This window comes from Heterodontus francisci, chromosome 25, assembly GCF_036365525.1.
Source record: "Heterodontus francisci isolate sHetFra1 chromosome 25, sHetFra1.hap1, whole genome shotgun sequence".
Taxonomy (NCBI): domain Eukaryota; kingdom Metazoa; phylum Chordata; class Chondrichthyes; order Heterodontiformes; family Heterodontidae; genus Heterodontus; species Heterodontus francisci.
The window spans coordinates 65,665,052-65,692,740 of record NC_090395.1 but is presented as its reverse complement, the minus strand read 5'-3'; the positions used below and the strand labels follow the sequence as shown (position 1 = coordinate 65,692,740).

Here is a 27,689-nt window from a genome sequence, read left to right as displayed (position 1 = left end):
GTCATTCTGTCCATGTATCCATGCCAACACTCTGCAAACGCAATTTTGTTGGTCCCCCATCATCACCCTTTTCCTGTAGCCCTGTGAATTTTTCCCTTCAGGTATCTATCCAATTCCCATTCGTAAGGCATGATTGAATCTGCCTCCATCACCCTTTCAGGCGGTGCATTCCAGATCATAACCACTCACTGCATAAAGAAGTTTCTCCTCATGTCACCATTTGGTTCTTTTGCCAATCACTTTAAATCTATGACCTTTGCATCTTGACCCTTCCACCAATGGGAATAGTTTCTCTCTATCTACTCTGTCGAGACCTCTCATGATTTTGAACACCTGCATCAAACTGCCTCGCAACCTCTCTTCTCCAAGTAGTATAACCCCAGCTTCTCCAATCTATCCAAGTAGCTGAACTCCCTCAACCCGGAATCATTCCGGTAAATCCTGTGGGAGAGTAAAGATGTGAATTAGAACTGTCATGGTAAGTGTGCTTTAAGTGATCATTATACACATGATCATCTTTCACTCGCTGCTGGCATTAGCTCAACATAGAAGTCATAGAGAGATACAGCACTGAAACAGGCCCTTCAGCCCACTGAGTCTGTGCCAACCAACAACCACCCATTTATGCTAATCCTACATTAACCCCCTACTCCCTACCACATCCCCTCAATTTTCCTACCACCTACCGACACTAGGGGCAATTTACAATGGCCAATTTACTTATCAATCTGCAAGTCTTTGGCTGTGGGAGGAAACCAGAGCACCCGACGGAAACCCACATGGTCACAGGGAGAACTTGCACACAGGCAGTACCCAGAACCGAACCCAGATTGCTGGAGCTGTGAAGCTGCAGTGCTAGCCACTGCACCACTGTGTGAGGTCAGCAGCAGGAGTGTTGTACCATGTTCCTGGACTCAGTGCAGATACACATTACTGACCTCAACAATCAGGAAAGGTGAGTACAGGTGCACAATTACATAGATTCCATCCCCTACAATCTATCTTGTCAAACCCATATCATCACATCACATGCACCCTTTGTGTGTGTTGTTGTTGTAGTAATAGCTAGGAGATTGTTGATAAAGTTTCAAAGTCGGGATAGGTGAACGGATGACTTAGTAGTCACACATCTCGATTGACACTTTCCATAAGCCTCTCTAGCTAGCATCCTTTGTGCTGCTACTCTCTTCTTCCAAAGCCCATTACCATGTGACTGTTACATCATCATCACTTCTGTGGGAGGCGTTGCTCTCACTGTCTCTAACATGAACCCTTTCAGGTCCTTACACAACACTATCCTTCTTTCTTAACATAGAAACATGGAAAGATTTAAGCCACAGAAAGAAGCCATTCGTCCCATCGTGTCCGTGGTAGCTGACAATGAGCTATTCAGTCTAATTCTGCCTTCCAGCTCTTGGTCTATGGCCCTTTAAGTTATGGCGCTTCAAGTGCCTATCCAAGTGTTTTTAAATGTGATGATGGTTTCTGTCTCTACTACCCTTTCAGGCAGTGAGTTCCAGAAGCCCACCTCTCTCTGGGTGAAAAAAATCCTTCTCAACAACAGCAGGTCAATGTTTTTCCAGCACTGCTTGTGGGCCAGAAGGAGCAGGAGTGTTTCACCCCAGCCCCCAAACAAGCCATCTGCTGCGATCTGTCCCACACTGCAATTGGTCAAACATGACAGCAATCTCTCTTTCCCATCCTTCCTCCTTGTTGCCACCTTCTGACTCCTCGCCCCCACTTCTACAGCAGGTTTTCACACTCGGCAACTGATCAGACTCTCAATCTGGCTCACTGTTGGGCAGGAAATGGTGCAAATGACTTCTTGGGAGGTTCTGCTGTTACATTTGTGATAACCTCCACCTTCCCAGCATTTCCGGGTTTACTGACCACACTCGCGCTCCCTCCCCACACCCCAGAAATTTTGGGGCCAAAGGCCTCCTTTCCAGCTGCAGCTAACTTCAATCTGTTACAATTGCATTCCGTATCTAAAGCCACAAAACAAGTAACATATCTTCCAATACTTTACCCTCATTTTCTGCTGTGGTTTTCTCAGACTCTTTCCAACTCATGCACATTCAAGAGTCAAAAATTTAAACGGCATAGGAAACTGGCTACCTGCTATTGACATTGTTAGCCTAATTTTCATGTTGACACATTCTCAGTATCATTGCTGCTGTCCTGATCTGCAGCCTTGATCTGTTCTGATGCAATGGTAAACATGGTAGTTCAGGCTGCGAAAAGGAAGGAGAGATATGGAGAGGTAGATGTGCTGGTGAGATTCCAACATGAGGTACAGAAGTGCTGATAACTGGAGAGTATTTGATTTTTAGATGTTCAGTCAGTATCTGAATGTTTGTTTCTTTCCCACAGAATCCATGTCTGTTCCTGTACTGAGATTTTTATCACCACCAAATCTCTCATGTTCCGGGGGCTCAGTGTCCATCTACTGTGAGTCTGTCTGGGGATCCCTTCCCATTCAGTACGCATGGTATGAAAAGACCCCGTCTGAAGATTCAAAGATCTCTGACACCAATAAACTGGATCTACATTGTCAATCCTTCACACAGCAACAGCATGATTATTACTGCACAGCCTCAAATAATCATGGAGAAAAATCCAGTGAAATGGTTCACGTGTCAGTCTTCAACAGATCGGGGCAAAACTGCCGTTATGTGACACAAATCCGCAGCAATGGTGAGTGTTAAGTGGTAATTTGAAACAAAAATTCATATCATTAATTAATCTATTTATCTCAATCCAAACTGACACTGATCAAGTATCTTCAGTCCCTCTAAGAAATTAGGAACAATATGGAATTGCATTTGATTCATGCCTTTCACAACTTCAGGAAGTTCTAAAGTGCTGCTCATCCAATTATTTATCTGAATTTCTGCCACTGTTGTAGAAAGCTCAGCAGCCAATTTACAAACAGCAAATTCCCACAAACAGCAAAGTTATAACGATCACATAATCTGTTTTCTGGTTGAGGGATAAATGTTTGTCAGAACTCTGGGGAGTATTCCCCTGCTCTTCTTCGAATTAGTGTCATATGAGCTTTTACACCCGTCCGAGAGGGCAGGCAGGTCCCAGTTTAATATCTCATCTGAAAGACAACACCACCAACAGTGCAGCACTCCCTCAGTCTTGCAGTGTTGAGTGTCAGCCTAGATTATGTGCTCAAGTCTTTGGAGTGGACACACAGGGCTGAATATTACCGGCCCCTCAATGCCACGGGTCAGGGTCTGGAGGCCGACAAAATTCTGCAGGGAGAGGCCCGCCTTGACCCGTGAAGTCGAGAAGGCCCCGCCACAAATTACCTGCGGCGGCACCCCAATTAGAATATGTTAAACGGTACTTACCTCCGCAGATTATGCAGCCCGTTGCCTCTCCATTGACTCTTCCTGATTTTACTTAGAACTTCTTCGAATACATAAAGGGTTCAACTTTATTTATCACATGGAAATAGGTCTGGCTCATCCTACATTGTGTGATCCTCTGCTCGTGAGGATCCATATGCACCAGAGGCAAAATCAACAGGCAGGTGCGATCCACGTAGAGGCCTCCGGTTGTGAACAGCAGCCCCCAAGGGGAGCTCGACATTAAAATTGCATGACATGCCATCGGATGTCAGAGCACCAGTGTCAGAGGTGATTGTACATGTAGAGAGGGTGGTGACACATCTCTATGCCCTGCTCAAAGATGACCTGCAGCCCATGGGCTTCAGTGGACATCCTATGCCTTTGGTCCTCATAGTGGCAGCAGTTCTCAAGCTTGACTCCTCTACAGCTTTCCAGGGGCCCACTGGAAACCTTTGTGGGGTCACACAGTCAGCAATGCACTGCTGCATCAGGGAGGTCACCAATGCCCTGCACCGGAAGGCCAGTGAGTATGTCCACTTCAGGACGGACTCTCACAGCCAGGCTCAGAGGGCCATCAGTTTCAGCACCATTGCCGGAGAACCATAGTTTATAATGTTCATAGACTGCAGTCATGTGGCCATCAGGCCTCCTGCCAGGCTACCACCCGCAGACGTCACCATTAAAGGAGCCCTCTCAATCTAGGTGAAGCTGGTATGTGATCAACGCAGATGCTTCATGCAAATCTGTGCCCGCTTCCATGACACCTGAGGCCTGCGCCGGTCCCAGCTGTCACTTCTGTTCACTGAACTGGCTCAGATAGAGGGGTGGCTCCTTAGAGATAAAGGCTATCCCTTGCTGCAGAGGAGAGATAGAACGCCAGCCACTGAGCTACATGAGCCACTATTGAGCAGGAGATCAGCATGCTGAAAGAGCGTCTTCAGTGCCTGGATGGATAGGGTGATGCCCTGTACTACGGACCAAAAAGGCCATCTCCTTTCTTTGCTGCTTTGCACAACTACGCACCTAGCAGGGGCCAGGCCTGGTATGATGAGGAGAGACATCAACAGGATTCCTCCTCAGACTGTGAGGACGCTGAAGACCTACAACATGAAAGATGCTTGGGAGGGAAATTGGCACCCAGGCTCTGCACGCAGGGCTAGCAGTGAGCTAGGGATGTACGGCAGTAGCTTATCAGACAAAGGCTGTCTGCTCCATAGGAACCGACATGAGCTCTGCAAGCCACACGTCCCCCTCGCTCACCTGCTGTGCACCAGTCCACATCTGCAGCAACCCTGTGTAAACCATTAGAGGCAGCAGCTGACTGAGCCAATGTCCATGTCACTGCATCTGTGGAGACACTCACTGAGTAATGGTGGCATAGCAATTGTTATTGCACACGTTGGCTCTCCTGAAGATCCAAAGGTGCAAAGGGATGTGACATTGGTGCTACATGCTGGCACACATCATTCACACAGAGAAAAGGACACATATGTTGGTGAGGAACATTTAATGAAAGACATATTTACATTACTGTGACACCCGTGCATTCCCATTTGTGTCAGTGTGTTCTCTGTAAATGGAGAGGTTGTCCCTTCTTGGTGCAACCTCTGCGCTAGCAGCCTGACTGGAGGAAGGCTGCTGATCTGATTGCCCTTTGGCTGTTGATGACTTTGGTGCTCATAGCCTGTGCACACGAGGGCTAGCGTGCCCCAGCTGGCTGGAGGAGTGCTCCTTCATCCCGTTCCAGCACTGGACCCTTTGACAGTGGAAGGCCCCTTGGCTATTCACCTCCTCTGCCATCTCCAACCAGACTGCCTTGTTCAGGGGGAGGGCCTCTTCTGCCGGCACTGGTGAAAAGGACCTCCCACATAGCCCGCACAGCCTGGAGGAGAGTGAGCAGGGAGGCATTGCTGAACTGTGGAGTTACCCTGGAATCTCCCTCTGCCATCCTCGGCTTTTGGTATGGTCCTTTAAATTCATAGGTGACTCCACCGTGTAACAGCTCTAACTTCTAGCTGCAAGGTTTGTCTTGCACATGTTTGAAATCCAATGCAGGACTGGTGGGGAAATCTGTGCTTTTGTCATGGTTTTTCAACAAGTACACATCGACACATGTTCACAAACACTTTGCTTCTGCAGCTGTTGATCATAATTATTGGTGTAATATTCCCCGTTGGCAATGCAGCTAGAATATGAACATATTTTCCTGTTTTTAACAAAGATCGTATAATTGTGATTATATGTATTTTCACGTAACAATTAGCAGAGAAATGAATACAGATTCCAAATGCATATTAGTCTGCGGCTTTTCACAGTCAGATGATTGAATGCTCATAGTAGGTAACTATTCTTCAATCTTGGTTTTATTTCTGTTGTGTATTTGCCTTTTATGGTATATTTAAGTCTCACTTCACAGAATGTACAAAATTAAGATTATTCACCCAAGTGCGGCACGCTTACAAGAAGGAATGTTACACTTGAGTGGGAGAAAAGGATCGCAACTTCACAGGACACGGGGACACAGCAGGGTACGTATGTAGCGGCAAAGCAGAAAGTGCTGGGGTAACTCAACAGGTCAGGCAGCATCTGTGGAGAGAGAAGCAGAGTTAACTTTCAGGTCTGTGAACTTGATCAAGTTAACGCTGCTTCTCTCTCCACAGATGCTGCCTGACGTACTGAGTTTCTCCAGCACTTTCTGCTTTGCTGTCAGATTGACAGCAGCCCCCACTCTTCAGCCATCAGGTAAGTATTTCTTTGACAGCTGTCAGGAAGCAGGTGCTGGGGTGCTTAAAATAGGGCCCCAGCACCTGCTGCATAGCTGTCAAAAGGTCTCTCACTGCTCTGAAAGACCCGCCTCTCCCCACGTAAATTGTATCTGTTTGTATTCAACAGTTATTTCCTGTTCAATTTCTGAAATGTTATCTCTTCAGTTTCAGGCGCGTTGTGTGCAAAAAAGAAAGTAACAGGAGTTTTGGGAAGAGTGATCACAATAGATTGTCACTATGGCAAATGGTACCAGTCACACGTAAAATATTGGAGCAACCAGAGTTCAGTTTTCGTAAAAACAAATGAGCAACATGGACATGGAGGAAGAATATCAATCACTGATAACAAAACACAAGGAATATTTGTTGTTACTATGAAGGATCTTCGCTTAAGCGATGCAGGATGGTACAGCTGTGGTATTGAACAATCTGGCTTCGATCCAGTATTTGCTGTAGAGCTACAAATATCTTATGGTACATTTCTCAGTGATTTACTTTATTTCTTGCTACTGAAATGTCTGATCAATGTTTTATCTGGGAGGAAACATGACAGGTCTGATATCCCGAGGTTCCGCAGCAGTGCAGAGTCTGGTGAATAATGAACAGACATCAGGTAGCATTGTGGTTATGTTACATAGGAACATAGGAAATAGGAGCAGGAATTCTCCATTTGGCCCCTTGAGCCTGCTTCGCCACGCAACTAGATCATGGTTGATCTTGTGACTCAATGACATTTTCACGTACTGTCCCCATATCCCTTAGTAATTCAGAGACCGAGACTATTGACAGAGACATGAGTTCGGAACCCACCAGACAACTGGGGAATTTAAATTCAATTAATTAAACAAATCTGGAATGAAAAAGCTAATATCAGCCATGTAACCATGAAAGCATCAGATTCTCATCAAAATCCAACTGCTTTAATGCCCAGCTGTTGTTACCCAGTATGGTCTGTGTGTGACTCTGGATTCACAGCCATGTGGTTGACTCTTAACTTGGCCTTGCATGCCATTCAGTCGCAAATGGCTGTGAGAAAGTCGAATAAGTATATAACTGGATGGACCATCCTGTTTCCATCTAGGCACCAGGCATGACTATAGCATACCGAACTCAGTTGACACGGCAAAGTCCTCCTCATGAACATCAGGGGACTTTTCCAAAATTAGGAGAGTTGTCCCACAGACCCAGTCAAGCAACAGTCTGATATATTAACACTCACAGAATCATACGTTTCAGCTAATGTTCCAGACTTCTGGATTACCATCCCTGGTTATGTCCTGTCCCACTGGCAGGACAGATCCACCAGAGGTGACGGAAGAGGAGTATCCACTCAGGAGAAACTGGTCCAAGAGTCCTCAACATTCACTGCGGACCACATGAAGTCTCAAAGTGTCAAGTCAAACATGGGCAAAGGAATCCTGCTAATTGTCACCTACCACCCTCCCTCAATCAAGGAATCAGAAGTCTTCCATGCTGAACACCACTTGGAAGAATCACTGAATGTAACAAGGACACTGAAAGTACTCTGAGCGAGGGAACTTCAGTGTTCATCACCTAAAGTAGCTTGGTAGCACCACTGCTAACTGAGTTGGTTGAATTCCGAAGGACATAGTTGCCTGACTGGGTCTGAGGACATTGGTGAGAGAACCAACACAAGGGAAAAACCTACTTGACCTTGTTCCCATCAAACTACCTGTTGTAGTTCATCTCTCCATTATAGCATTGGTATAAAGGATCACCTTGTTTAAGATGGTGGATTAGGTGCCAATCAAGCAGGCTGCTTTGTCCTGGATAGTGTTGAGCTTCTCCCTGACTCCTCTGTCCAGATCCATCATGATTTTGAACACCTCTATCAAATTTTCACTCAACCTTCTCTTCTCTAAGGAGAACAACCCCAGCTTTGCCAATCTAACCATGTAACTGAAATCCATTATCCCTGGAATCATTCTCATAAATTTTTTTCTGAACCCTCCTCTAATAATTCCTAAAGTGTGGTGCCTAGAATTAGACAGAATATTCCAGTTGCAGCTGAACCAGTGTTTTATAAAGGTTCACTATAAATTCCTTGCTTTTGTACTCTATGCCTCTATTTATAAAGCCAACAATCCCTTATGCCTCTATTAACTGCTCTCCCGCCTTCAATGATTTGTGCACATCTAACCCAAGGTCCCTCTGCTCCAGCATCCCTTTAGAATTGTATCTTTTATTTTATATTGCCTCTCCTTGATCTTCCTACCAAATGTATCACTTGGCACTTCTCTGCATTAAATTTCATCTGCCACGTTTTGCTCCTTCCACCAACCTCTCTACGTCCACTGGAAGTTTATCACTATCCTCCTCACAGTTCAGTATACCTCCAAGTTTTGCGGCATTCGCAAATTTTGAAATTTTGCTCTTTACCCATGTCTAAGTCATTAACATAGATCAAGAAAAGCATTGGTTCTAGTACCGCCTGCTGAGGATCATCATTGTATACCTTCCTCCAGTCTGAAAAAGAACCCCTTATTTCACTCTGTTTTTTGTCACTTAACCAATTTCTTATCCATGCTGTCACTCTCTATTTTATTCCATGGTCTCACCAAATTGTATCTGAGCTGACGCACGGTCTGGGTGAGTGCTGTGACTGTTCACCCTCAGAGGGAGTGACCTCCTCTGGGGATTCGTCTTCCTAGAGCACCTCCTGTGGACTCTTGAACGCCCTGTGGGGGAGCAAAGACATGAATTACAAATGTCGCAGTAAGAACGTTTTAAGTGATAATTATACACATGATCATCTTTCACTTGCTGCTGGCATCAATTCAACATGCTTGAGGTCAGCAGCAGGGACTTGTACCATGTTCCTGTGTTCAGTGCAGATACACATTAATGACCTAAACAGTCAGGAAAGGTGAGTACAGGTGCACAATCACATAGATTCCATCCACAGACTCTGCGCTGGGTTTTAAGTGCCCATGCCAAACCTGGCTAAAAAAATGGCGGCCCGCATGCCAAATAGCCTTGTGATCTTAAGCACCTTGTCCTCCTCACCGTTCACTATACTTCCAAGCTTTGTGTCATTTGAAACTTTTGAAGTTGTGCTCTTCACACACATGTCCCAGTCATTAATGTGGATCATGAAAAATAGTGGTTTCGATACCAATTCCTGGGGAGCCCCAGAATATATACCTTCCTCCAGTCCAAAAAATAACTGTTCACCACAATTCTCTATTTCATGTCATTTAGCCAACTTTATATCCATGCTGCCACTGTCCCTTTTATTCCGTGGGCTTTAACCTTGCTGACAAGCCTGTTATGTGGCACTTTATCAAGTGCCTTTTGGGAGTCCACGAAGACTACATCAACATTCTCTGTTACCTCATCAAAAATATCAATAAAGTTAGGTAATGATGGTAATGATTTGCCTTTAAATTTCTGCTGGCTTTACTTAATTAATCCACATTTGTCAAAGTGACTGTTAATTTTATCCAGAATTATCGTTTCTAAAAGCTTTCCCACCACTGAAGTTAAGCTGACCGGCCTGTAGTTGCTGGGCTTATCCTTACTCTCTTTTTGAATAAGGATTTATTTTTATTCGTTCATGGTGAGTTGCTGCAGTGCATCTTGTAGATGGTACACACTGCTGCCACTGTATGATGATGGTGCAGGGAGTGAATGTTTGTAAATGGGGTGCCAATCATGTGGGCTGCTTTGTCCTGATGGTGTTGAGCTTCTTGAGTGTTGTTGGAGCACAACCATCCAGGCAAGTGGAGAGTATTCCATCACACCCCTGACTTATGCTTGTAGATGGTGTAGCATTTGCAATTCTCCAGTTCTCTGATACCACCCTTGTATTTAAGGAGGATTGGAAGATTATGGCCAGTGCCTCTGCAATTTCCACCTTAACTTCTCTCAGTTTCCTCAGATGCATTTGATCTGGTACTGGTGGCTTATCAGCAGCCTTTCTAATACTTCCTCTTTATCAATTTTAGACAATCCAGTGTCTCAACTATTTCCTCTTTCATTATGATTTTCAGGTAAAGACAGATGCAAAGTATTCATTTCGTACCTCTGCCATGCCTTCTGCCTCCATGCATAAACCTCCTTATTGGTTGCTATCTGCTCCACTCCTCTGTTTACTACACTTTAACTATTTAACTGCCTGTGAAAGATTTTCAGATGCTCTCTCATGTTAGCTGCCAGCCTCTTCCCATACTCTCTCTTTGCTTCTCTTATTTCTTTTCCCACTTCCCCTCAGAATGTTTCTGTATTCAGCCTGGTTCTCACTTGCATTATCAACCTGGCATCTATCATATGCATGCTTTTTCTGCATCATCTTACTCTCCACCTTTTTCCTCATCCAGAGAGCTCTGGCTTTGTTCGTCCTACCTTTCCCCCTCATGGGAATGTACCTTGACTGTACCTAAACTAACTCCTTTTTGAAAGCAACCCCATTGTTCCATTACAACGTTGCCTGCCAATGTTTAACTCCAGTTTATCTGGGCCAGATCCGTTCTCACCCCATTAAAACTAACACTCACCCATTAATAATTTTTACTCTGGATTGCTCCTGATTTTTTTTCATAACTAACCTAAGCATTATGATACTATGATTGATGTGCTTTAGATGCTCCCCACTTGATCTCTCATTCCCCCAAGCCAGATCCAGCAATGTCTCCTTTCTCGTTGGGCTGGAAACATACTGATCTAAAAAAGTCTCTTGAATACACTTCAGAAACTCTTCCAGCTCCTTGCCCTTCAAACTATTACTGACCCAGTCTGTATTCGGGTAATTATTTTCTAGAACTACTCTATTATAACTGCTCTATAGTTTATAGTAGAACCACATAAAATCCATTACCTGGCACCACTTCCCGCTTGTCCATTTTTGGTTCCTGCAGAGCAACTCAGCTTTTCACTTGCGGGGACCAACGGGGCAGGGGCTGCAGTGATGAGCAGTGGATTGGTAACAGGTCTGCTTTGTATCAGTGGGATTGGCAGTGGGGAATGAGAGGGCCCAGTGGATGTAGTAGTTACAATGATCCAGTGTTTATCACTAACTGAACAATACAGCTATATGAAATTCCTAGTATCCCAGCAGCAATGTGAGTGACTGCAGCTGCATTGAGGTCATGGAGGGCCATTTCAGTGTAGAGTTCCAGGGGGTGGCCTTTCACAACTTCTGGATCTCAGACAGGGTGCCACACAAGGGGGTGGGACATATTTGTAAGAACTGTGCCAACCAAGGTTGGCGGCCCAGGATGGCAGCACCGCACCTTCCCCTATTCCCCCTCCACCTGCAACAGACACTATCCCCCTCTCTTGGGCTTCATTGGTTGGGTTCTCATGGGTTTGAAAGCTGGTACCCTTTGTCTCCTAGCAGCCATCCCCATCAGGTTGCCTGCATGTCCAAAGAGGTCATGGAGTTGGCCTGCCACAGGATGAAAGCATCATGGCAGCTCCCTGAGAATCTGGTACATACCTGCATGTACCTTTTCTTGTGGTGGCACACCACCCGCACGTTGATGGAGTGGAAGTCCTTGCAGTTGATGGATACTCCTGGTTGCTCTGGGGGTACATAGACTGTCACTTGCGTGCAGTCGACGACACTCTGCACCAGTGGCGAGCAGCCAGAAACATAAACCTGAGCACCTGCCTATTCTCACTGGGGTTATCAGAGGCAAAGTTGAGATCATTTCCAGCCCTGCCAAACAGCCCATCAGTCACCTGCCTTATAAATTTGTGTGCAGCTGACTGGACGATCCTGTATATGTCACTGATAGTACCCTGGAACCTGAGCCAATAAAGGCTGAGAGTGGTGGTCACTTTCACAGCCACTGGTGATGCTTGGCCACCAGATCCGGCATGCAGCAGGTCTTCCTATAGGAGGCTGCAGATGTCTGACCCCCATCTAACATGACAACCTCAGCCTTCAAAAGTACTGCTGTTCAGAGAGTTTACGACAGCTGAGCATCTGCCTGTAAACTTTGTAATGTGGTAGCGCCTAAGCCCGTTTTAAAAAATTCGTTCATAGGGTTTGAGCATCGCTGACAAGACTACAACCACTTCCCCAGTACTCCCAAATTTCCTGGCTGCGCACACACTCCCTTCATGCTTCCGCATATATTTCAGGCCAAAGCGTTCCATTTCAACTGCAGTTAAATGAAATCATTCACAATTACACTCTTGATCTAAAGCCACAAAACATATAATAGATATCTGACAATTTTTTGGCCTCATTTTCTGCTTTGTTTATCTAAGAGTCTCCAATTAGTTCACATTCTGTAGTCAAACAATTAAACAGCATTGGAGGCTGGCTACCTGCTATTGAAATTGTTAGCCTCGATTTTCACATTGACACATTCTCAGTATCATTGCTGCTGTCCTGATTTGCAGCCCTGCTATGTTCTGATACAATGGTTCACATGGTAGTTCCGGCTATGAGGAGGATGGAGAGATATGGAGAGGTAGATGTGCTGGTGAGATTACAACATGACAGGCCCTGGCTGAGGTACAGAAGTGCTGAAAATTGAAGAGTATTTGATTTTTAGCTGTTCAGTCAGTATCTGAATGTTTGTTTCTTTCCCGCAGAATCCGTGTCTGTTCCTGTACTTAGATTTTTATCACCACCAAATCTCTCATGTTCCGGGGGCTCAGTGTCCGTCTCCTGTGAGTCTGTCCAGGGATCCTTTCCCATTCAGTACACATGGTATGAAAAGACCCCGTCTGAAGATTCAAAGATCTCTGACACCAATAAACTGGATCTACGTTGTCAATCCTTCACACAGCAACATCATCAATATTACTGCACAGCCTCAAATAATCAGGGAGAAAAATCCAGTGAAATGGTTAACGTGTCAGTCTTCAGGAGCTGCAGTTATAAGACACAAATCAGCAGCATTGGTAAGTGTTACTGTAAACAAACAATATGGTAACTTAATGCTTTTAATTAATGTTGATCTAATCTCGCCACTGGATAAATTCCTTCAGTCACTCTATGAAACTGCAACTGGCCAAATTCATTCTATTTGGTCCTTCACCAATTATGATTAAGGCCACTGATCTGCATTTTCCATGGAAATGGACATTTTACATAAAATATCGCTAACATGCATAAACAGTTGCAGAAAATCCAGTAATCCCATGAAATTAAAATGGAATTTGATTGACTGCATCTTCATAAACCAATACGCCTGTTTCTAGCAGATGGAATTGAGAAGTGCAACCTCCAACAGTTGTGTCCTAGATTAGGAAGTATGTCAGGGATAGAGAGCAATTGGCAGCACACTGAGAGGTTTTATTTATGAGGAGAGAAACATCAGAACAGAGGTTAAGTGGAGGAATTTAAAATTATTAGGGTCTTTTTTACGATAAATTGGGACTAACTATTTCCACTAGTGAGTGAGCAAGTAGAGAGCATAAATTTAAGATCATCACCAAAAGGAAAGGGGAAAATATAGGTGATACAATTGGTTGTTGGGAGATAGAATTCCCAATTAGAATGTCAGAATCAGAATCAATAATCACTTTTAAAAAGGAAGTGAAAAGAAGCAAATTTAGGAGGGTGTGGGGAAAGGACAGGCAATGAGACAAAGGGGGGAGTTCTTTGAGAGAGTCAATAGCGATGGGCTGAATTCCCTCTTTCTGTGCTGTAAAATTCTATCATTCCAAATTGCCAGTCAAAATCTCAGAATTCCATGTACTAAAAAGTGAATTACTCAGTCACTGTGAAACAATGACCCTGGTTCTGAAAAAGGAGGATCTTAGGCTATTTGAATGTAGCGGTTCAATTTTCCTCAGAGCGGGAAGCAGTTTGTTCATCAGTCTTTTCACTGAGGAACATCTAAAAGGTCAGAAAAAGAGTAGTACCTCTAAATTTGCATATGCTAAAAATGATAAGGGGGGAGATGGCGGCGCAGTGGTAACGTCACTGGACTAGTAATCTGAGGCCCAGGCTAATGTTCTGGGCACCTGGGTTCAAATCCCACCATGGCAGCAGGTGGAATTTAAATTCACTTAATTAACTAACAAAAAATCTGGAATTGAAAGATAGTCTCAGTAATGGTGCCGTGAAAATACCATTGATTGTTGTAAAAACCCATCTGGTTCACTAATGTCCCTTTAGGGAAGGAAATCTGCTGTCCTTACTTGGTCTGGCCTACATATGACTCCAGACCCACAGCCATGACCCACTGCTCTTTGAAATGGCCTAGCAAGCCCAGGGCAATTAGGAATGGGCATCAAATGCTGGCCATGCCAGTGATCCCACATCCCATGAAGTAAAAAGAATTAGCTATCAGAGGGGAAGAATATCAGGTAGAAATTTCACCTATAAACTGCATTTGAAATGTAAGTGTCACAGGTGCTCAGTTGGTAGCACCCTGACTTCTGCTGCTAGTAGGTTGTGGGTTCAAGTTCCCCTTCAGAGCTAAATTTCAGGTAGATACCATTATCCACCATATGCTGTTGAGGTGCTTTTGCCTAGATGAGATGTTAATCTGAGGACCTACCTGTTCTTTCAGGTAAAGATAAATGATTGCATGCCACCATTCAAGGAAGAATAGGCAAGTTATCCTGGTGTCTTAATAAATTTCACCCATTAACCAACATCACTGAAAAACAGGTTATCTGGTCAATTGCTGTTTGGGGACTTTACTGTGCACAAATTAGGTCCCAGGTTTCTCTATATTACAACCATGACTACTGTGCTATGCTGAATGATGATTTTAATTCATTGTTTGGAAACCTACATTAAACTTCCAAAAGGAAAGTTGGAATCCCACATCCAACTTTTAAAAAACTGGCAGCTCAGGCGGCCGCCACACTTTGCATTGAAATACCTCACATTCCAATGTATTGAAGTGGAGATGCATGTCTAAAGACGCTTTCATCCAGAACAATGGCTTGAACAATTGAATGGACTACCTGATATCGCTTTCATTAGCAAGACATTCAAAGCCATCTTGGAATATTCACACTAGTGGAGAAAAACCTCAAGGGGGTATTGAAACTTTGAAACAAAAAGGCCTGAGAGACATTGAAATTCTTAGACTTGAATCTCAATAAAGTTCCACAAAGAATATACTGAGACAATCATGTGACAGTCTGTCCATCTCTGTGAAAACTTGGAGTTTCTTTTGGACACAGCAGTCAAGCTTTGAGAGCTAATCAGTGCAGGATCCCAAAAGGGATGTCTCTCTCTCTTTCTCCAGGTAATGCTGTAAAGTTCGAATCCTGTCTGCGGGCTGCAAACATCCAAGCCTATCATTACTGCAGGCAGAGACTCCAGGGAGAAAAAACATTTACATAAGAAAACCCTGAACCAGGTGGACCAGCTGTAAGTGCACTTCGACCAACCAGAAACTTCAGGACCACGAATTTAGCTGGAAGTCGACTGAATTACCACACTCCACAGAATCTATCTTATTTTATTTGTTCTGGACGCTAATCCAACCAATCTATTCTCCATCACTTTGTAACCTATTTATGTGTCTGTGTGATTCCCGTGTGTGTGTGTGTGTGTGTGTGTGTGTGTGTGAGTGAGAAAGTAGAAATGTAGATTATTATTTTCACTTAGATTGGGTTTTGATTTAAGTACAATAAACTAACCTCTCACTTGTTTAAACTCAAGAAAATGTGTCCGATTGGTTCTTTTATGATCATAGCACCTAAAAGGGTTAAACACTCACTAAATTGGTAAGCACATTCACTGTTTAAAAGAAATAAACCCTGTTGCTGTCAAACAAGGAGAGGGACAAGAAGGGAGCCTTGCCACCCTCCTCACCTGATTGTAACACTACACTGAAATAAACTACTTCATTGACTGTGAAGCGCTTTGGGATGTCCTGCGGTTGTGAAAGGTGCTGTATCAATGCAGGTCATTTCTTACATTTTGAAACAAATTACTTAATTAAATCACACCTGAGCCAATTATCTGAGTGCCCACTGGAGGTGGGGAGTCTCTCCTGCCAGCAACACTGATCATTATAATTAAATCGACAGTAAGTCACTGGCTGGATTTTGTGATATCCACTGCCGGTGAGTGAGGTTTCCTGTCACTACAGCAAGCTCAGAAAACCAGCCCCTAGATACAGGAAATGTCCATTGTCATGTGGCAGGTGACAATTTAATGTGCCCATGTGACATTCTGTGAACCGAGAGACACTATATGAAAATGAACTGCTTGTCCATTAATGTCAACAGCAGTAATTCCTGCTCTGATATTTCTTTATGCACTTAATGCTCAGGTAACATTCTTTTTCCACCAAGGACATCCTTCCAGGACAGAATCATGGTGTTGGCTCCCCAGCAAAACATTTTCCAGTGGTGGCAGGGGCCAGCTCCCTGATTGGAACTTTACATTTGCACAGGGCAAAGAAAAGGGATATCTGGATTGTGGTCCCAGCAACGTAAGCCCTTTAATGGACACAACTGTAGCTCTATGCCACCAACTGTCAGATATGGAAAAGAAACAGAATTTATCAATAAAAATGGGTTTCTGCCCAGTGTCAGCATCATCTCTCCTTGCTACCAGAGAGGGGGAAATTACACAGAAATTAAATTATCCAAATCCATTATATTAACCAGGCTTTTCCTCAAGTAATGAGCTTCTATTTGTCAATGATGCTCTCTTGGTTGATTAGAAGTGAAAATGAGGTGAATCTGAATGTTACTCCCTTGTTTCAATAGGATCTGAATATTCTTGTGAATTAGCAGCAACTACACGTTCCACAAGTACAAATAAAATTTCAGCTGATAATCAGAACCAATCTTCAAGATCCAACTTTACTAAAAGGTACAATGTTCTCATTGTTTGTGTTTTGATTGACACAGCTTCCATGTGAGATATTGAATGTTCTTTAACATTTTTGGTATAAGAAATGAAAATCATTTATTATTTTGCAATATAGCTCTTCAGAATGGAAATGTTGGCTGGGTTTACATCATGCTGTTGTGTTAGCTTCTTAACAAAGGTGCTATTCTTTCTTGTGGGAAATAGGAATAAGAAGTGAGCACCTCCATCAGATGGTTAATATGCCCCATGATTACTTCACCACTAACATAATCTCATGGCGTGAGATAAGATGTACTTGTCAAACTTACCTTGCCAGCATTTCTGCTGGTGAAAGGGCGGCACAGTGCACAATGGCTAGCATCGCAGCCTCACAGCTCTAGTGACCTGGGTTTGGTTCTGGGTACTGCCTGTGCAGAGTTTGCAAGTTCTCCCTGTGACCGCGTGGGTTTCCGCTGGGTGCTCCGGTTTCCTCCCACAGCCAAAGACTTGCAGGTTGATAGGTAAGTTGGCCATTGTAAATTGCCCCTAGTGTAGGTAGGTAGTAGGAAAATGTTGGGGATGTGGTAGGGAATATGGGTATATAGAATTAGTATAAGTGGGTGATTGTTGGTCAGCACAAACTCAAAGGGCCTATTTCAGTGCTGTATCTCTCTATGAAAGGGAAAAATTACAGTGATATATCTGCACAGCTCCTGGTATCACTAGGTAGAGACATCTTGCAGCTTTGGTCAAATTCGGTCACTACAAATACAGGAAATTTCTTTTCTTAAAATTTGTTCCTGGGAGGTGGGCAATGCTGGCAAGGTCACATTTATTGCCCACCGCTTGTTGCCCTGAGAAGGTGGTCCGGGGCCGTCTTCTTAATCTGCTCATTATGTTCCCACAGTGATGTTAAAAAATTCCATGATCTTGAACTAACAATAGTAAAAAAACAACTATATATTAAGAAGGCAGAATAGTGTGCAACTTAGAAGAGCTGATGTTCTAATGATGTTGCTTGCCTTGCCCATTTGGGTGGTACAAGGCATTGGGCAAAGAAGTGATTTCAAGTAATGTTAGCAAGTTTTTCTAAATAGGTGGTTAGGATGTGGGCATTGCTGTAGTGTGGCCTGCAGATAGTATGTCCTGCAGCTTCAGTGCACCATGGCGGAGGGATGGATATTGAGCTCAGCGGTTGCGGCACTGGCCACGTGGACTGCTTTGGCGTAAATAGTGGTGAATGTTGAATGCTGTTACAGCTGCACCCATCCAAGGTGAGTATTCCATCACTCTCCCGACTTGAGCACTGCAGCTGATGGCGAGGCTTTGAAGGATTGTGGGTGAGCCACTGGGTTAGAGTACCCTGCCTCTACCCTGCTTTTGTAGTGACAATGTTGGCAAGGCTGGTCCAGTGAAACTTCCAGTTAATAGTGACCCCTTGGATGTTGAAGGCAGGGGACTCGTTTTTAGCCGTGACATTTTGAGTCAGGACTTGGAGGAGGTTTCTCTATTTCATGTGCCGTGGCTATAAATTTCACCCAATGCGTTTGGGATGTGCATACTCAATTGGCATAATTCACTTATCATTTTCATGTTATTAGCCTGAGCTGTCAGCAATAAGCAGCAGAAGTTGTAGTCCGATGTAAACACTAAGGAATTGGGTCTTTGAAGTTACAATGGTAATAAGGAGTAAACACCAACTAGATGTCAAACAGAAACAGTGACTGCTGGAAACACACAGCAGGTCAGTCCACACCTGTGGAGAAAATGGACAATATTATGCTTTGGGTGCAGTCACGTCTTTAGAATTCCAGTTCACACCTGAACCTAAACACATCTGTTCACCCCATATGGTGACTGACCTGCTGTGCATTTCGAGCAACTTCAGTTTTTCTTTCAGATTTCTAGCACATGCAGTTTGCCGTCATCACCCCGTCCTCAAAAGAAAACACCCCTTGATCCCATTGTCCTAGCAAACTACTGCCCCATCTCCAATCTCCCTTTCCGCTTCAAAGTCCTTGAGCATTTTGTCACCTCCCAAATCTGTGCCCATCTTTCTGGGAACTTCATGTTTGAATCCTTCCAATCAGGTTTCCACTCCCACCATAGTACCAAAGTGACTCTTACCAAGTCGACTTTGAAAAAGATAAACTATTGTTATGACCGACCACTCCAGTCAAAGCCTCCAAACAAAATATACGATTCTGATTGTGGTGGGAGAAACGCACTGTTAATTCAATCCCATCCCTCCACAGTTCACCTAACATATCATTTTAAAACTTTCCAAATTAAAGAAAGACCCAACCAAATCATACCATCTATTAACCCCCTGAATGAGGCTAACCAAACCAGGTGTCTTTAAATAGACAAATTAACTGTTTAATTAGAAAAACTAAATTCTTAAACACTACTAAGATATAAACAAATTTTAAAGTAGAAAAAAATTAGAGTCCTTGCAGATTTACGCTCCTGCCGGATGTGGAACAGTCCAAGGTTGCTTGAAGTCCTCGCAGCCGTCTGACGGGGAAAAAAACATTCTTCAACAGTAGAGCAGTCTGTAGTCTAATTCAGAAGTCCAAATAGTTGCTCCTTCTCCAGCAATGAATTTCAACAATTAACAACTTGCAAAAACTTTTTTTAATGAATCAATTTGGCTGTAGAATTTTTGAGGGATAAAAGATTGTCACAGTCTAACTTCCCTTCCTTCAGTTTAGATTATCAGAGATCTCTGTTTTGTTTTGGCTTTTTAGAATTTTGAGAGAGAATAATAAATAAACAGACTAAATTCTCTTCCTTCAGTTTAAATGGTCTGAGAGCACTCCTTTCAGGTGCTAACACACAGCTGTCTGTCTGTCTCTCAGTGCATTAGAACAGTCTGTTTCCACTATAAGCCAGTTCAAAATTAAATTGTAACCATGTATTTCTTGATCTCTGGTCCTGAATGGCTATATCCCGGGCAACGAGAATGCTCTCTTTGAACCATATTCTCTGAATGGCTGTAGCCCGGGCAACGAGAATACACGCTTTGAATCAGTTTCTGGCGTTTGCTGCCTTAAAGCAGTATGACGCCCTTTCCAGCCTTAAAGGCACACTGCATTCTTCCCAAAAATAACTATAGGATCATAACACTATCCTTCTCGATCTGTCTGTAGCCATTGACACGGTTGACCACACCATACTCCTCCAACATCTCTCCACCTTCATCTATCTGGGTGGTACTGGACTCACTTGGTTCCATTCTGATCTACCTAGTCATAGTCAGAGAATCACCTGCAATGACTTTTCTTCCTGCTCCCACAGCATTACTTCTGGTGCCCCCCCCAAGGATTCATCATTGTACCACTCCTATTTCTCATCTACGTGCTGCCCCTCAACGATATCATCCCAAAACACAACATTAGTTTCCACATGTACACTGACGATTCACAGCTCTAGCTCATCTCCACCACTCTTGACCCCTCCATCTCTCTAAACTGTCAGATTGCTTGGCCAGCATCCAGTGCTGGATGAACAGAAATTTCCTCCAAGTAAATACTTGGAAGACATTGTCTTCAATACTTACTACAAACTCCATCCCTCTCCCTACCACATAATCACACCATCACTAAAACCGCCTATTTTTACCTCTTTTAACTTAACATTGCTCTTGCCTTATATTATCTGCTGAAATGCTCATCCATGCCTTTATTACCTCTAGACTTGACTATTCCAATGTACTCCTGCCTGGTTTAACTAGTTCTACCCTCTGCAAATTTGAGGTCATTCAAAACTTGGCTGGTCGTGTCCGAACTCACACCAAGTCCCACTTACCCATCTCCCCTGTACTAACTGACCTACATGGGCTCGGGTTAAACAATGCCTCAATTTCAAAATTCTCTTCCTTGATTTCAAATCCCCTCCATGCCTTTCTATCTCTGTGATCTTTTCCAGCCCTACAGCCCCCTGAGGTCTTCATCAATTCTGGCATCTTGAGCATTCCCCATTTAATTGTTCCACCATTGGAGGTCATGTTTTCAGTTGCCTGGGCCCTAAGCCCTGGAATTCCCTCCCTTAATCTCTCCGACTCTCCACCTTTCTTTCCTCGTTTAAGATGCTCCTCAAAACCTACCTCTTCGACCAGGCTTTTGGTTATCTGGCCTAATATCTCCTTATGTAGCTGGGTGTCAAATTTTGCTTGATAATGCTCTTGTAAAGCACCTTGGTATATTTATTATGTTAAAGGCACTATATAAATGCAAGTTGTTGTTGTAGATAAATGTTAATGATGTAAAAAATATTGAAAATCTATGCATTTTATTTTCGGACATATCTCTATGTCTGCTTTGTTGTGTAAATTTGACTATGAAGATCATCAGTATATGAAATCCATGTAGGGCATGAAACCGTTGTTGCTTCTATTATTTTCAGTGTCATCAGGTATTCTTTTGTTCTGTTTTTAAAATGTGAAACTTACCGCACATTAACCATGGCTCAGTTGATAGCATATTCACTGAGCCAGAAAGTTGAGACCTTGCATCCCGTTCCAGAACACATTGTCTCGGCTGACACTCCAGTACTGAGGAAGTGCTGTGCTGTCAGAGGTGCCATCTTTCAGATGAGACATTAAACCACATCTGCTGTCTCAATTGGATTTAACAGATCCCATGGAAATATTGGAAGAAGAGCAAGGGAGTTCACTCTAAGGACCTGGCCAGTATTTATTAGGTCATTATCACATTACTATTTCTGGGATCTTGCTGTGTGCAAATTGGCTGCCACGTTTCCTACAATACAACAGTTGAAAAGTACTTCATTGTCTGTAAAGTGCTTTGGGCCATCCCGAGGCCATGAAAGGCACTATATAAATGCAAAATTTTCTTTCCTTAAATAAATAGCCAAGAAACAACTGTGAACCAGCGCTGACTCTTTCCTATTCTCTGTATCACAGGCTGGCTTACATTATGCTCGGTGTGCTGGCGGCCAGTCTTCTTGTGTTGGCTGTTTATCTACTTTCATACCGGAAGCAAATCAAGAAGGGTGAGTTTCTATTTTTCTTTAGTCATATCATTATATGTCAATAGTTTGCTGCAGAATATAAAGAGAACTAGTTTGTTGTAATGACCAAACGCCTATGATTGTAATATTCTGCAAACTCTAATCTAGATGTATTAAACATGGAAGAATAATTAAGTTGTTACTGTTGCTACGTTAACAGCAAATAATCCTCTGAACTCTGCAAGAAGTAAAATTCAACATGAGAAAGAATGATGGAGGTGAATGACAGGAAGTGATTTGTTGGAAGGGAGATTTAGATGAGCCTTGGTCTTTCAACTGTCAGACTGAGTTTTTAGATGTGGCTGTTGTGATGGAAAGTGTTAATTTTAGTGAGAACTAAATTTCTTGGATTAAACCCAATTATAATAAGTTGCAGTCAAAAGCAGAACCAATATTTTCTCTTTAAGAGAATTAATTAGGAGTCAGATGACAAATAATGTTAATTTACTGTTTAGCTGAGCAGTTTTGACAGTTGCAGAAAGCGGGAACAGTAGATGGTTGATCAGTTTTTTAAAAATCGCAAGTCAGTTTCACAGCTGACAGTTGCTGTGCTTCACTGACTCATAGAGTCGTACAGCACAGAAACAGGCCCTTCAGCCCATCGTGTCTATGTCGGCCATCAAGCACCTAACTATTCTAACCCCATTTTCCATCACTTGGCCCGTAGCCTTGTATGCTATGTTGTTTCAAGTGCTCATCTAAATACTTCTTAAATGTTGTGATGGTTCCTGCCTCGACAACCCCTTCAGGCAGTGAGCTCCAGATTCCAACCACCCTCTGGGTGAAAACATTTTTCCTCAAATCTCCTCTAAACTTCCTGCCCCTTACCTTACATCTATGCCCTCTGGTTATTGACCCTTCCGCTAAGGGAAAAAGTTTCTTCTTATCTAATCTATCAACGCCCCTCATAATTTTGTATACCTCAATCATGTCCCCTCTCAGCCTTCTGTGCTCTAAGGAAAACAACCCTAGCCTTTTCAATCTCTCTTCATAGCTGAAACGCTCCAGCTCAGGCAACATCCTGGAGAATCTCCTCTGCACCCTCTCCAGTGCAATCACATCCTTCCTGTAGTGTGGTGCCCAGAACGGTACACAGTACTCCAGCTGTGGCCTAACTAGCATTTTATACAGCTCCATCATAACCTCCCTGCTCTTATATTCTATGCCTCGGCTAATAAAGGCAAGTATCCCATATGCCTTCCTAACCACCTTATCTACCTGTTCTGTTGCCTTCAGTGATCTATGGACAAGTACACCAAGATCCCTCTGACCTCTGTATTTCCTAGGATCCTACCATCCATTGTATATTCCCTTGCCTTATTACTCCTCCCAAAATGCATCACCTCACACTTCTCAGGATGAAATTCCATTTGCCACTGCTCCGCCCATCTTACCAGCCCATCTATATCGCCCTGTAATCTAAGGCTTTCCTCCTCACTATTTATGACACCACCAATTTTCGTGTCATCCGCGAACTTACTGATCATACCTCCTATATTCACGTCTAAATCATTAATGTACACTACAAACAGCAAGGGTCCCAGCACCGATCCCTGCGGTACACCACTGGTCACAGGCTTCCACTCGCAGAAACAACTCTCGACCATTAACCTCTGTTTCCTGCCACTAAGCCAATTTTGGATCCAATTTGCCAAATTGCCCTGGATCTCATGGGCTCTTACCTTCTTAACCAATCTCCCATGCAGGACCTTATCAAAAGCATTACTGAAGTCCATGTAGACTACATCAACTGCTTTACCCTCATCTACACATCTAGTCACCTCCTTGAAAAATTCAATCAAGTTAGTTAGACACGATCTCCCCCTGACAAAGCCATGCTGACTATCCCTGATTAATCCCTGCCTCTCCAAGTGGAGATTAATCCTGTCCCTCAGAATTTTTTCCAATAATTTCCCTACCGCTGATGTTAGACTCGCCGGCCTGTAATTACCTGGTTTATCCCTGCTACCCTTCTTGAATAATGGTAACTACGTTCGCTGTCCTTCAGTGTTCTGGTACCTCTCCTGTGGCCAGAGAGGATTCGAAAATTAGTGTCAGAGCCCCTGCTATCTCCTCCCTTGCCTCACATAACAGCCTGGGATACATCTCATCTGGGCCTGGGGATTTATCCACTTTTAAGCCTGTTAAAACAGCTCATGCTTCCTCCCTTTCAATGTTAATATGTTCAAGTATATCACAAACCCCCTCCCTGATCTCTACACCTACATTGTCCTTCTCCATAGCGAACACAGATGAAAAGTAATCATTTAAAACCTCACCTATATCCTCCGGCTCCACACACAGATTGCCACTTTGGTCCCTAATGGGCCCTACTCTTTGTCTGGTTGTCCTCTTGCCCTTAATATACTTATAAAATGCCTTAGGATTTTCCTTTATCTTGCCCACCAGTGTTTTTCATGTCCCATCTTGGCTCTCCTAATTACTTTTTTAAGTACCCCCCTACACTTCCTATACTCCTTGAGGGCCTCTGCTGTTTTCAGCGCTCTGAATCTGCCTTGAGCCTCCTTTTTTATCCTGATGCAATCCTCTATATCCCTTGACAACCAGGGTTCCCTCGAGTTGTTGGTCCTACCCTTCACCTTAACGGGTACATGTTGGCTCTGAACCCTTATTTTTCCTCTTTGAATGACTCCCACTGGTCTGATGTAGACTTTCCTACAAGTAGCTCTTCCCAGTCCACTTTGGCCAGATCCTGTTTTATCATACTGAAATCGGACTTACCCCAATTCAGTACCTTTATTTCAGGTCCTTTTCCAGAACTACCTTAAATCTTACAGAGTTATGGTCACTAGCCCTGAAATGCTTCCCCACTGACACTTCTATCACTTGTCCAGCTTCTTCCCTAGCATTAGGTCCAGTACTGCCCCTTCTCTTGTGGGAATTTCTACGTACTGGATCAAAAAGCCCTCCTGTATGTATTTTAAGAATTCCGCCCCCTTTAAGCCTTTAAGCATTGGTGGTGGAGGGAGTGAATGTTGAAAGTGGTGGATGGGGTACCAGTCAAGTGGGCTGCTTTACCCTGGATAGTGTTGAGCTTCATGAGTGTTGTTGGAGCTGCACCTATCCAGGCAAGTGGAGAGTATTCCATCACACTCCTGACTTGTGCCTTGTAGATGGTGGACAGGAACTGGGGAGACAGGAGGTGAGTTACTTGCCGCAGAATTCCCAGCCTCTGATCTGCTCTTGTAGCTGCAGCGTTTATGTGGCTGGGCCTGTTCAGTTTCTGGTCAATGGTGACTCTCAGGATGTTGATAGTGGGGGATTCAGTGATGGTAATGCCATTGAATGTCAAGGGGAGATGGTTAAATTCTCTCTTGTTTGAGATGGTCATTGCCTGGCACTTGTGTGGCGTGAATGTTACTTGCCACTTATCAGCCTAAGCCTGTATGTTGTCCAGGTCTTGCTGCATATGGACATGGGCTGCTTCAGTATCTGAGGAGTCGTGAATGGTGCCAAACATTGTGCAATCATCAGCAATCATCCCCACATTTGATCTTATGATGGAGGGAAGGTCATTGATGAAGCAGCTGAAGATGGTTGGGCCCAGGAGACAACCCCTGAGGAACTCCTGCAGTGGTGTTCTGGAGCTGAGATGATTGACCTCCAACAACCACAACCATCTTCCGTTGTGCTTGGTATGACTCTAACCAACGGAGGGTTTTCCCCCGATTCGCATTGACTCCAGTTTTACTCGGGCTCTATGATACCCTACTCGGTCAAATGCTGTCTTGATGTCAAGGGTAGTCACTCTCACCTCACCTCTTGAGTTCAGCTCTTTTGTCCATGTTTAGACCAAGGATGTAATGAGGTCAGGAGCTGAGTGGCCCTGGCGGAACCCAAACTGAGCATGTGAGCAGGTTATTGCTGAGCAAGTGCCACTTGATAGCACTGTCGATTACCCCTTCCATCACTTTGCTGATGATCGGGAGTAGACTGATAGGGCAGTAATTAGCCGGTTTGAATTTGTCCTGCTTTTTGCACACAAAACATGCTTGGCAATTTTCCACATTGCCGGGTAGATGCTAATGCTGTAGCTGTACTGGAACAGCTTGGCTGGAGGTGCAGCAAGATCTGGAGCGCAGGTCTTCAGTACTATTGCAGGAATGTTGTCAGGGCCCATAGTCTTTGCAGTATCCAGGGCCTTCAGTCGTTTCTTGATATCATGTGGAGTGAATCGGATTGGCTGAAGGCTGGTATCTGTGATACTGAGGACCTCAGGAGGAGGCTGAGATGAATCATCCACTTGGCATTTCTGGCTGAAGATGGATGCAAATGCTTCAGTCTTTTCTTTTGCACTAATGTGCTGGGCTCCCCCATCTTTGAGGATGGAGATGTTCGTGGAGCCTCCTCCTCCTACCAGTTGTTTCATTGTCCACCACCATTCAGCCTTTCATTGCAGCAGCTTTTTCGGGAGCAGAGTGTGAGCGAGTGAGCAGCTGGGAAGGTCGGTTGAAAGTAAATTTAATTTCCTTTTGTTTTTCGGCGGAGGCCAGGGGGCTGCTGGGTAAGTAAAACCTATATATTTGGGCGGTTTAAAATAACTTTCCTTTCATTGCAGCAGCTTTTTCGGGAGCAGAGTGTGAGCGAGTGAGCAGCTGGGAAGGTCGGTTTGAAAGTAAATTTAATTTCCTTTTGTTTTTCGGCGGAGGCCAGGGGGCTGCTGGGTAAGTAAGACACTATATATTTGGGCGGTTTAAAATAACTTTCCTTTCATTGCAGCAGCTTTTTCGGGAGCAGAGTGTGAGCGAGTGAGCAGCTGGGAAGGTCGGTTTGAAAGTAAATTTAATTTCCTTTTGTTTTTCGGCGGAGGCCAGGGGGCTGCTGGGTAAGTAAAACACTATATATTTGGGCGGTTTAAAATAACTTTCCTTTCATTGCAGCAGCTTTTTCGGGAGCAGAGTGTGAGCGAGTGAGCAGCTGGGAAGGTCGGTTGAAAGTAAATTTAATTTCCTTTTGTTTTTCGGCGGAGGCCAGGGGGCTGCTGGGTAAGTAAAACACTATATATTTGGGCGGTTTAAAATAACTTTCCTTTCATTGCAGCAGCTTTTTCGGGAGCAGAGTGTGAGCGAGTGAGCAGCTGGGAAGGTCGGTTGAAAGTAAATTTAATTTCCTTTTGTTTTTCGGCGGAGGCCAGGGGGCTGCTGGGTAAGTAAAACACTATATATTTGGGCGGTTTAAAATAACTTTCCTTTCATTGCAGCAGCTTTTTCGGGAGCAGAGTGTGAGCGAGTGAGCAGCTGGGAAGGTCGGTTTGAAAGTAAATTTAATTTCCTTTTGTTTTTCGGCGGAGGCCAGGGGGCTGCTGGGTAAGTAAAACACTATATATTTGGGCGGTTTAAAATAACTTTCCTTTCATTGCAGCAGCTTTTTCGGGAGCAGAGTGTGAGCGAGTGAGCAGCTGGGAAGGTCGGTTTGAAAGTAAATTTAATTCCCTTTTGTTTTTCGGCGGAGGCCAGGGGGCTGCTGGGTAAGTAAAACACTATATATTTGGGCGGTTTCTGAACCCGAGACACCACACTTGTCGTGTCTCCCACCCGCCCTCCTCCTCTAACCAAAAAAAAAAAGGACTCGGTGGGGTGTTTATAAGGTAAATCTTTTTTGATTTCTCTGGTTTTATTGTGATTGGCAAAAACTTTTCGTTCCTTTTTCATTTAACTAAGTTAAGCTTAAGATTAAAAATGGCAGGAGATCTCAGACCCGTGTCATGCTCCTCTTGCTCAATGTGGGAGCTCAGGGACATGGCTGATGTCCCTGACT

At 43.9% G+C, this 27,689-nt stretch overlaps 1 pseudogene; it reads left to right on the top strand.

Moving 5' to 3' along the window:
* LOC137384036 (uncharacterized) overlaps positions 1–27,689 on the top strand; it is a 234,460-nt pseudogene that overhangs the window by 39,180 nt on the left and 167,591 nt on the right.